The 10,785-nt window shown below is 41.2% G+C and overlaps 1 pseudogene; it reads left to right on the forward strand.

The window, feature by feature from the left end:
• The first annotated feature begins 9,798 nt into the window (after positions 1-9,798).
• LOC112623567 lies at positions 9,799-10,250 on the forward strand (annotated as a pseudogene).
• Positions 10,251-10,785: the final 535 nt, after the last annotated feature.

Raw genomic sequence — 10,785 nt, forward strand, 5'->3', positions numbered from 1 at the left:
GGCCTCACTGGCCTTTTGAATCTGCCAAACTCTTGTGCAGGACTTTTGCATGAGCTGTTCCGTGCCTGGAAGTCTCTTCTGTGCTCTTCAGGGGACAGTTCTTTCAACTCTGTGCTTGGCTATCAGTTACCCAGAGCGAGACTCCATCACCAAAACAAAAACAAAAACAAACAAAACAAAAACAAAAACCCAAGTCAAAAGGTCAAACCCTGTACTTGTCCTTCCAGTCGCTTGCTTGGGCCTCTTCCAAGTGTACTTTTTTTCCTTTTGTTTCTGCTCCGAAGCTTTTTTTTTCCCCCTTTCTTTTTCTTTCTTTCTTTCTTTTTTCTTTTTCTTTTCTTTTTTTTCTTTTTTTAAGACAGGGTCTCACTCTGTCACTCAGCCTGGAGTTTAATAGCATGATCTTGGCTCACTGCACCATCCACCTCCCAGGCTCAAGCAATCCTCCCACCTCAGCCTCCCGAGTAATTATTATTATTATTTTTTTTTTGTAGAGATGAGGTTTCACTATGTTGCCCAGGTTGGTCTCAAACTCCTGAGCTCAGATGATCCACCCGCCTCAGCCTCCCAATGTGCTGAGATTACAGGCATAAGCCACTGAGCCAGGCCCCTGCTCTAAAGTTTTTAAATCAACTTTCACTCATGCTCTAAAACTTGCCTCAATCTCTTCTTCTGCTTTATGCCCCTCAGTTGAATTTTTTCTTCTGAGAAGACAAGAATCGAGGTGGCTGCAGATCCTCATGGATTCGCTGCTTGTAACTCGGATACTCACCACTGCTAACAGTTTGATTTATTCCAGATACCCTATCTGATATTGCTTAGAACATTAGACAGAAGGACAGATGAGTTTATGTAGTGCTCTTCAGATGCATGGTGTGGATGCTTTCTTTCTCTGTTTCTCTAGCAGCCCTGTACATTTCCAACCAGAGACACCCACACACGTCCATAGAGTTAGGACAAAGACACAAAGTTCCTAGGTTTTTTTTTAAGTAAAATTTTTACTTTAAGTAAAATTCTGTGAAACAGGGATGTGAATTAGACATTCTGAAATAAGTCAAATATTTGGATTAAGAAAAATAATTGCCCTAAAATAGAAATCATTAACCCCATACAAGACACGGATTTAATTAAAGTCATTTAAATACCTGAACCTGATAAAATCACTATGATTTTCTGTGGTTGCAGGCTTCATATGCAATGGTAAAATGCAATTTGAGGAGTATTTATTTTGAGATGCCATGCTAAGTCAATGCCCAAACTAATCTCCACAAACCCTTTGATGACACTTTAATTCAAGCCAACAAAATGGTGAGTGAATTTTATTAGGGGCAATACAACATAAAAATAAATTAGTTTAAACCATAATTTTTCTCTGTCGTACAAATACTTTATTGACCAGATAGCAACTCTTTACTGCCCTCCCCTGATCTGTTGTGGAAATACTGCTTCTGTTGGAGAAAATGATAGTACTAAGAAAAGAAAATTTAGCTTTTTCATCCCACGGATAAAGTCAAATGACTTCTTTCTAGGATGCAATATCACCTATGTTTCATATTGTTATACATTAGCTTCTCCCCAAAAGTAATAAGAAGAAACTGTAGCATTTAGTAGAGCCCTGGGATCTCCTGAGTGGTGCTAACTTTTCTTCTCTTTCTGGAAATATTACTTATTCTCATTAAAAAAGTAGATATGGGAATAACTAAATTGAGTCAAACTCACTCCCTGATGTAGTTTTACTTCACACAAAAGGGCCTTTCTATTGAACTTGTGGGTATTTAACTGAATTCCAGTAGCTCAAATACAACTTTATGGGAAATTCATTGCCCCTTTCTTCCGGCCTGAATGTGAAATTAAAATAGGCAGGAGAAGTTGAGAGGGTGTCCTGTTTCAGTGGGGTGGTTAGACCATTTACATTCAAGTTTAATACTGATACATGAGATTTCGATTCTATCACGACATCGTTAGCTGTTTGCTTTGTAGTTTCTGCTGTGTTTTTGCTTTCTGGGGTCTGAGGGCTTTGTACTTCAGTGTGATTTCTGTTCGTTTTAGAATCATGGGATGGTAGAACCAGAAGTAAATGAGAGTTAACAAACCAAGTGCTAACCTTTGTGATGGTTAATACTGAGTGTCAACTTGATTGGGTTGAAGAATACAAAATATTGCTTCCAGGTGTGTCTGTGAGGGTATTGCCAAAGGAGATTCACATTTGAGCCAGTGGGCTGGGAAAGGCAGATCCACCCTTCAACTGGGTGGGCTCACTCTAATCAGCTGCCAGCATGGCTAGAATATAAGCAGGCAGAAAAACGTGAAAAGAGAGACTGGCCTAGCCTCCCAGCCTACGTCTTTCTCCCGTGCTGGATGCTTCCTGCCCTCGAACATTGGACTCCAAATTCTTCAGTTTTGGAACTCCGACTGGCTTTCCTTTCTCCTCAGCCTGCAGACAGCCTATTGTGGGACATTGTGATCATGTGAGTTAATATTTAATAAACTCCTCTTTTTATATATATTGCATTAGTTCTGTCCCCGTAGAGAACCTTGACTAATAGTCCCTTGAATTAAAATATGCTGAAACCAAGGTCCAGAGAGTGAAGTGATGTTCAAGGTCACATAGCAAAACAGAGGTTGATTCTGCTACCCCTGATTTCCTCTGCCATGTAGGCTCTTCTTCATTGTCTGAGTTTGGAAAACCCATCTCTGTGTGCACCTGGGTTGTAATCGCTTCCCCAGCTTTCATCAAACCTTAGTGCTATTGTGCTGCCCCCTGGTGACAAGGATTATCCACTACAGCTACAGAATTTGGCCTAAGCATGCTCCTCCCTCTGTATTCATTCAGCTGACAAATATTTATTGAGATCTACACTATGCCAGCCCCCTTCTAGACACTGGAGTTTCAGTAGTAGAAAAGCAATGGAGTATCTCTGTCAAACACATTAAATAACACATAAGGCTATGGAGATGATAAATCAGAGAAGGGACAGGCATATGTGGCTGGAGAACTGCAACTTTAAATCATGTGTTTCTAGTTTGGCCTCTCTGGAAATAAGACGTTCGAGAAAAGACTTAAAGGTTGTGAGGGCATAAGCCGTGTTGGTGCTAGGAGAAGCAAGGCCTGGGCAGCGGAAATGTGAAGATGCCAAGGATCAAGAGGGCATCTGCTGGTTCTGAGGAATGGTAAAGAGGTCACTGTGCTCTGAGCTTAGTGAGATGCAGAGAATAGAGACAAGCACAGAGCCATGCAAAGGCAGAGAGGGGAAGGACCAGTGGGGCCTGTGGGCTGGAGCAAGAGTTTGGTTTTTCTCTGGATATGGGGACCGCTGGCCTTTCGTGAGTAGAGGTATGACACTAACTTTCGGAAGCCTTTAGAGTCCTCAGACTGCTGCATTGCGAATACACTGGAGTGGGGACCACGGTGGAAGTAGAGAGGCCTAGCATGAGGCCATTGCAATAACTGAGACAAAACAATGGCAGTGAGGACTGAGGAGACAGGTGTGAGGCGAGACCCTGCGCACATCCTGAAGTTAGAGCCTTTGCTGATGATGTGATGTAGGAGGTGTGGGAAAGACACACATCAATGTTCACCCCAAATATTCTACCTGAACATGAACGAATGGAGTGGCCGTTAAATGTGATAAGAAAAGGCTCAGTGAGAAGCAGATTCTCAGAAGAAGACGAGGAGCTCAGTTTAGAGCGCGTTAATGTTCCTATTTATTTATGTATTGATTACTTATAGTGCTGTTCCTTCCCTCTTGTAGATCCAAATTAGCATCTGGTATAATTTTCCTCCTATCAGAAGAACTTCCTTTACCATTTCTTTTAGTCCACATCTGCTGGTGACTAATCCCCTCAGCATTTTCTGAAAACATCTTCATTTCACTTTCAATTTTGAAGGATATTTTCACTGAATACGGAATTCTGGGTCAGCAGTTCCTGCCTCCCCCAACCTCCTACCCCTACCCCAATCCATAAGTTTGGTTGCTTCAGTGTCTGCTGACTTTTATAATTTCTGACAAGAATTCTGTTGTCATACTGATCTTTGTCCTCTGAATTTAATATGCTTTTATTTCCTGGTCAAGCTTAGACTTTTCGCTTCGTCATGTTTTCAGCAATTTGATTATGGTATGCCTTGGTATGGCGCCCTGTATGTAAGTCCTAATAGACTTATCTAATTGTCAAGCTGTACTTGTCTAAGTCATTCTCTGGTCTGTCAGCACCTTCCTAGTTTATGGGGGAGAATGTTATAGTCCTAAGTTTTTCTCATAGCAGTAGTTTCACTTGATAGGCTAGAGGGTATTGCCAATAGGCAAAGGAAACCTTTTTTCTCTCCTTTCCATTTTATAGGGCTTATCACTGGAAACCAGTATTTTCTTTCTTTTAAAATTATATACACATATATACATAAATTATGCACATATATGTGTGTGCATATATATATGTAGTCTGTGACAAAGCTTCAGGGGGTGCCCCTGGGAAGAACATGTGCCCCTGGTGTGATTTTCTTTGTTTCTGTTTGTTCTTTCTTCTGTTTGGGGTTCTTAGAGGTTCTGGGATATGTGGGTATATGTTTTCATCAAATTAAGAACATTTTTTATCATTATTTTTTAAGGTTTTTTTTTTTTTCTTCTGTCAATTCCCTTTACTGAGTCTTCAACTACATGCTGTTAGATTGCTTGATAGTGTCAAATAATATCATTGACAAGGTCATGATGCTTTGTTCATTTTTTAAAAAGTCTTTTTTTCTCTCTGTGCTTTATTTTGGACATTTTCTATTGCTTTAATATTTTTAAGTTCAATTTTGTAGAGTTTAATCTGTTGTTAATCTTTTCCATTATATTTTTAATTTCTGATATTATATTTTATCTCTGCAAACTATGTGTAATTCTTTTTATAATATATCTACCACTTCTTCCCTCATAATGTTAATATTTTCTCCCACTTCCCTGAGTGTATGGAGTATAATTATAGAATTTGAAATTTTCTGTCTGCTAATTTCCTCATCTCTGTAAATCTGGTTCTGCTGCTGTTGAGTGGCTTTCCTTTTGGTTATAGGTCATATATCTTCCTTCTTTGATGTCTGTTATTATTATTGTTTTTAAAATTATTGTCATTATTTTTGAGACAGAGTCTCACTCTCTTACCCAGGCTGGAGTGCAATGGCATGATCTCCACTCACTGCAACCTTTGCCTCCCGGGTTCAAACCATTCTCCTGTCTCAGCCTCCCAAGTAGCTGGGACTACAGGCATGTAGGTGGACTACAGGTACCACCACACCCACACCTGGCTAATTTTTGTATTTTTAGTAGAGATGCGGTTTCACCATGTTGACCAGGCTGGTCTTGAACTCCTGACCCCAAGTGATACGAGCGCCTTGGCCTCCCAAAGTGCTGGGATTACAAGCATGAGCCACTGCATCTGGCTTGATGGCTGTTATTTTTAATTTGAAGACAGACATACATTTTGTGTTGTCAGGGGCTATATTTTGTTGTATTCTTTTTAAATAGTGCTGAACGTTGTTCTGGCATGCAGTTAGTTAAGCTGCTTGGATTCAGTTTGATCCTTCTGAGGCCTGCCTTAAGCTTTCTTAGAGTTAATCCAGGGCACTTTTTGGTTCAAATTTAACTTATCCCCAAAACTAAGCGGACACTCCTCTGAGGATTTTACCCCATGCTCCACCTATTTCAAGGTCTTTCTCCTTTGGCAGGTGGAAACACTGAGTATTTTCCACCCTGTGTGTTTAGAATTTTTCTGCCTGCTGATTTTTAAAGGGGTCTTCTCCAGTTTCGGATAGTTTTCTGTCACGTATGCTCACATCAGTCAGTACTCAGACAATGACTTGAGGTGCTCCTCTGCAGTTCTTGAATCCTTTCTGTGTAGCCCCCTTCTCTCTGCCTCACAGATTTCTAGCTGCTTTGGCCTTTCTCAACTCAGATCTCTTATTCTCTAGTCAGTGAGATAACTAGGCTCTGGGTTTCTTCTGCCTCCTCTACAGTCTGGAAACTGTCCAAGCAGTAAACTGATAGTAAGGATAGGGCTCATCTTACTCGTTTTTTTTTTTTTTTTTTTTTTTCTTCTCCTCTTGGGGAATCACTGTGCATACTATCAGTGTCCAATGGCTGAAACTTATTGTTTCATATATGTTGTCTGATTCAGTAGGATGCTGCGGGTGGTGGTTAAATCCAATTTCTTTTATTCCAAATTGGTAGAAAGCAGAAACTCTTAGGGCATTTTAATTTGAGGATGTGTCTGTTGAACATGCAAGTACCGATGTCATGTAGGCATTTAGATACATGTGTTTGGAGATCAGGGAAGAGATCCAGATCAGAGATACATGTTTGTTATATACATTTAATCACATATTGCTTTGGAAAATTTCTTCCCAATGGCCCCATCCCTCTTATCAGAACTAAATTGTTACACATTCTATCTTATCAGGTGTCACTAAGGAGATAGACTAAATAAAATGAGGTAATAGTGTCACTGAGTCACTCTTTCCAGGTACGTATTTATTTGTTAATAAGGCCTACCCAACTCAATATTCTTGCCAACCAAACATAAATAGATTTTACCTGAATTGTCAATTCTTTTCCATTAATAGTGGCTTCCTGAAGTGCTATATATAGAAGAAATCTGAGGCCATGCCCAGGGAAAGAGTGCTATGACTGATTACTTATTTTTGTTGCGGAAGCAGGAAGGAGAATAGAGATAACTGTACCATGTGTTATGCTGCCTGTTTGGGCGTAAAACAATAAATGGATATATTTGGGGCAAGTGATATACCAACAACACAATATAGACTATCTACCATTTTGCTTTTATTGAGAAAGGTATTAGCTAGTTATTTCTGTAGAATAGCTCATAAACATATATTCCCAGCCCCAAATTAGTTAAGAACACAAATTCATGTTGGATTTTTTTCTAGTACAATGTGGTTGGAAAATAGAACATCTCCTTATGCAAATCATAGGTGATTGTAATGTGTCAGGTCCCCCACCAGGCTACCTAAGGACATATGTCTGCCACCTGAACTCTGAAGGCTAGGCAGTGAGCGAAGATCGTGGCACCCAAACCAGGTGTACCTGAGAAACCTAACAACCTGGAGAATATCTGAAAACATACCAAGAAAAACAGTCTCATTGCTCAAACACAGCCAGCAAAGAGCCAAAAAACTAGCTTAAAAGCATGCCGCTATCCAGGAGTGCCCTGTATGTAAGTGAAAATAAACTCATCTACTCTTCAATCTGGACTTGTGTGAGCCATTCTTTGGTCTCTTGGCACCTTCCCAGTTTGAAAGGGGGGAACGTTACAACCCCAAGTTTTTCTCTTAACAGTGGCTTCATTTGATATATTGGAGGGTGTTGACAACAGGCAAAGGAAATCTCTTCTCTCTCTTTTTCATGTTACAGGGCTTATCAGCTGTCTTTCCTATATAAGGGGAAATCTAGAAGAAAAAAAATCATATTTTTTTTAAACTAGAAGTTAAGAAAAGCTCTACCTGGAACATCAGAGCTAAACTTTCTTTAGATTGTATTGAATTGTATTTTCAAGTTTATTCAAATGATATTTGGAATATAGTAGGCTTTCAATAAACAATTTGTGAATGCATTAAGTGACTTTTCTATTTTCAACCTTGAATGGATACTGTATTAGTCCATTCTTACACTGCTATAAAGAAATACCTGAGACTGGGTAATTTATAAAGAAAAGAGGTTTAATTAACTCACACCTCCACAGGCTGTACAGGAAGCATGTCTGGGCGGGGTGGGGGCAGGAAACGTACAATCATGGCAGAAGATGAAGAGAAAGGAGGAATATTTTACATGGCCAGAGAAGAAGGAAGAGAGCAAAGCGTTAGGTGCTACACAGTTTTAAACAACCAGATCTGTTGAGAACTCACTCACTATCATGAGAAAAGCAAAGGGGTAATCTGCCCCCATGATGCAGTTACCTCCCACCAGTTTCCTTCTCCAACACTGGAGTTACAATTCGACATGAGATTTGGGCGAGGACACCAATCCAAACCATGTCAAATACCTAAGCTTACTGCTGAGACCTTTCCTTGTAGCCAAATGTTGACACTCTGGGATCACAGAACACCTCAGGCAAGTCTTGAAAGACCTCAGCCACAGAAAAGACACTAATTGTGGCTGATCAATACCTTCAAAAGGGTGAATTTAATCCAGATAACAGGGTCATGATAGTTAATTTTATATGTCGACTTGGCTGGGTTAAGGAATGCCCAGATAGCTGGTAAAACATTGTTTTTTGGTTTTTATAGGGGTGTTTGTGGGGGAGTTTCTGGAAGACATCAGTATTTGAATCAGTGAATTAAGTAAAGAAGATCCTCTCTACTAATGTGGGCAGGCATCGTTCAATCCATTGAACGCCAAGATAGAATACAAAAGTGGAGGAAGGGCAAATTCTCTCTCTATTTCCCATTGAATGAGGACACCCATCTCCTCCTGCTCTTGGACGGCAGAGTTCCTGGACTCTGGGACTTACACCACCATCCTCATCTCCACTTCCCTGGTTTTCAGACTGGGAGTTCTGCCACTCAGTTTCCTGGTGTTATTAGTCAGACTTCTCCCAAGGGACAGAATCAATAGGATATATGTACATGTAAAAGGAAGTTTATTATGGAGATTTGGCTCACACGTTTACATGGTGAAGTCCCATGTTAGGCTGTCTGCAAGCTGGGGAAATAGAGAGGCTGGTAGAGGCTCAATCTAAGTCTGAAAGCCTCAAAACCAAGGAAGCTGACAATGCAGCCTTCAGTCTGTGGCCAAAGGCCTAAAAGTCCCCAGGAATCTGCTGGTGCAAGTCTTAGAGTTCAAAGACCAAAGAACCTGGAGCCTGATCTCAGAGGACAGGGGGAGTGAAAGCAAGCATCTGGCACAGGAAGAACAAAGAGAGCCAGGAGACTTGGTAGCCAAACTTACCCCACCTTCTTCCACCTGCTTTGTTCTAGCAGTGCTGGCAGCCAATTGGATGGTGCCCACCCACATTGAGAACAGTTCTTCCTTTCCCAGTCCACTGACTCAAATGTCAGTCTCCTCTGACAACACCCTCACAGACACACCCAGAAACAATACTTTACCAGCCATCTAGGCATCTCTCAATCCAGTCAAGGTGACACCTAATATTAACCGTCATGCCGGGGTCTCTAGTTGCAAATGTCAGATTGTGGGACTTCTGGACCTTCATAATTGCTGAGTCAATTCCCATAATGTATCTCCTCTAATATAGAATTTATATCCATCCTATTGGTTCTGTTTTCTGGAGATCCCTGACTAATACAAGGGCCCAATGTGAGGTGGAGTTTCCACCTTTCCACACAGGTTACCCATCATGATTCCTCTTCAGGTAACTCAAGCAGAGTTAGTTGCACCTGGGAACTTTGCTTGTGCTTCTCATTTAATTCAGTTTGACAAGCATTTAACAAGACCTTACTCTGTAGCAAGGTTTCTCAACCTTGGCACTCTTGACATTTTGCCTTGACATTTTGTTGTCTAATTCTATGCTGTGCTGTGCTGTGCTGTCCTGCACATTGTGGGATGTTTAGCAATATTCCTGGCATTCACTCACTGGATGCCAGGGGTACGCTCAACCACCCTCAGTCTTGATAATGTCTCCAGACATCAACAAATGTCCTAAGAGTAAAATCACTGTTCCTTGAAAAGCACTGCCCTCCACTCTCACCTTTGTAAATAAACCTTCCTTGAATTATCATATTTTAAGTATGATATCTGTATCCTATTGAATTAGTGACTGATACACAGTGTGTGCAAAGATAAATGAATTTGAGAGGTTCAGCTCCAGCAGCAATGGCAGTAACGGCGTTGGTGGCGCGGACGTGGCTTGGCGTGTGGGGCGTGAGGACCATGCAAGCCCGAGGCTTCGGCTCGGATCAGTCCGAGAATGTCAACCGGGGCGCGGGCTCCATCCGGGAAGCCGGTGGGGCCTTCGGAAAGAGAGAGCAGGCTGAAGAGGAACGATATTTCCGAGTAGAGAACAACTGGCAGCTTTGAAAAAACACCATGAAGAAGAAATCGTTCATCATAAGAAGGAGATTGAGCGTCTGCAGTAAGAAATTGAGCGGCATAAACAGAAGATCAAAACGCTAAAACATGATGATTAAGTGCACACAGTTCCCCATAGAATGGCACATGTCACTGCCCATTTCTGTGTAGACATGGTTCTGGTTTAATTAATATTTGTCTGTGTGCTACTAACAGATTATAATAAATTGTCATCAGTGAAAAAAAAAAAAAAAAAGATAAATGAATTTGAATTTCATTTTGAGGTGCAAGAGGAGAAATAACATGTTTGGTCTTAGACTATTTGGTTATCTTATACAGTAATTAAAAAAATAACTTTGGCTGGTAGAAAGAGTGAAGTGCTAGATCTGGAATCGGTAGAATGCCTAGACAGGTGATGATGAGGGCGTAAGTCTTCCCTACTGAATGAATGGAGAATAGCTGTACAGGAATATGGACCCCTCACACCTCGGGATGATTGAAGGCGTCGTCTTGTTTCCAGTAACTTATACAATCAGATCTTTTTGGCCAGGCTCAGTGGCTCACACCTGTAACCTCAGCACTTTGGGGGACTGAGGCAGGTGGACCACCTGAGGTCAGAAGTTCGAGAGCAGCCTGACCAACATGGCAAAACCTCGTCTCTACTAAAATACAAAAAATAGCCAGATGTGGTGGCAGGTGCCTGTAATCCCAGCTACTCGGGAGGCTGAGGCGGAAAATAGCTTGAACCCAGGAGGCAGAGGTTGCAGTGAGC

The sequence above is a fragment of the Theropithecus gelada genome, chromosome 4, assembly GCF_003255815.1.
Source record: "Theropithecus gelada isolate Dixy chromosome 4, Tgel_1.0, whole genome shotgun sequence".
Lineage (NCBI taxonomy): Eukaryota > Metazoa > Chordata > Mammalia > Primates > Cercopithecidae > Theropithecus > Theropithecus gelada.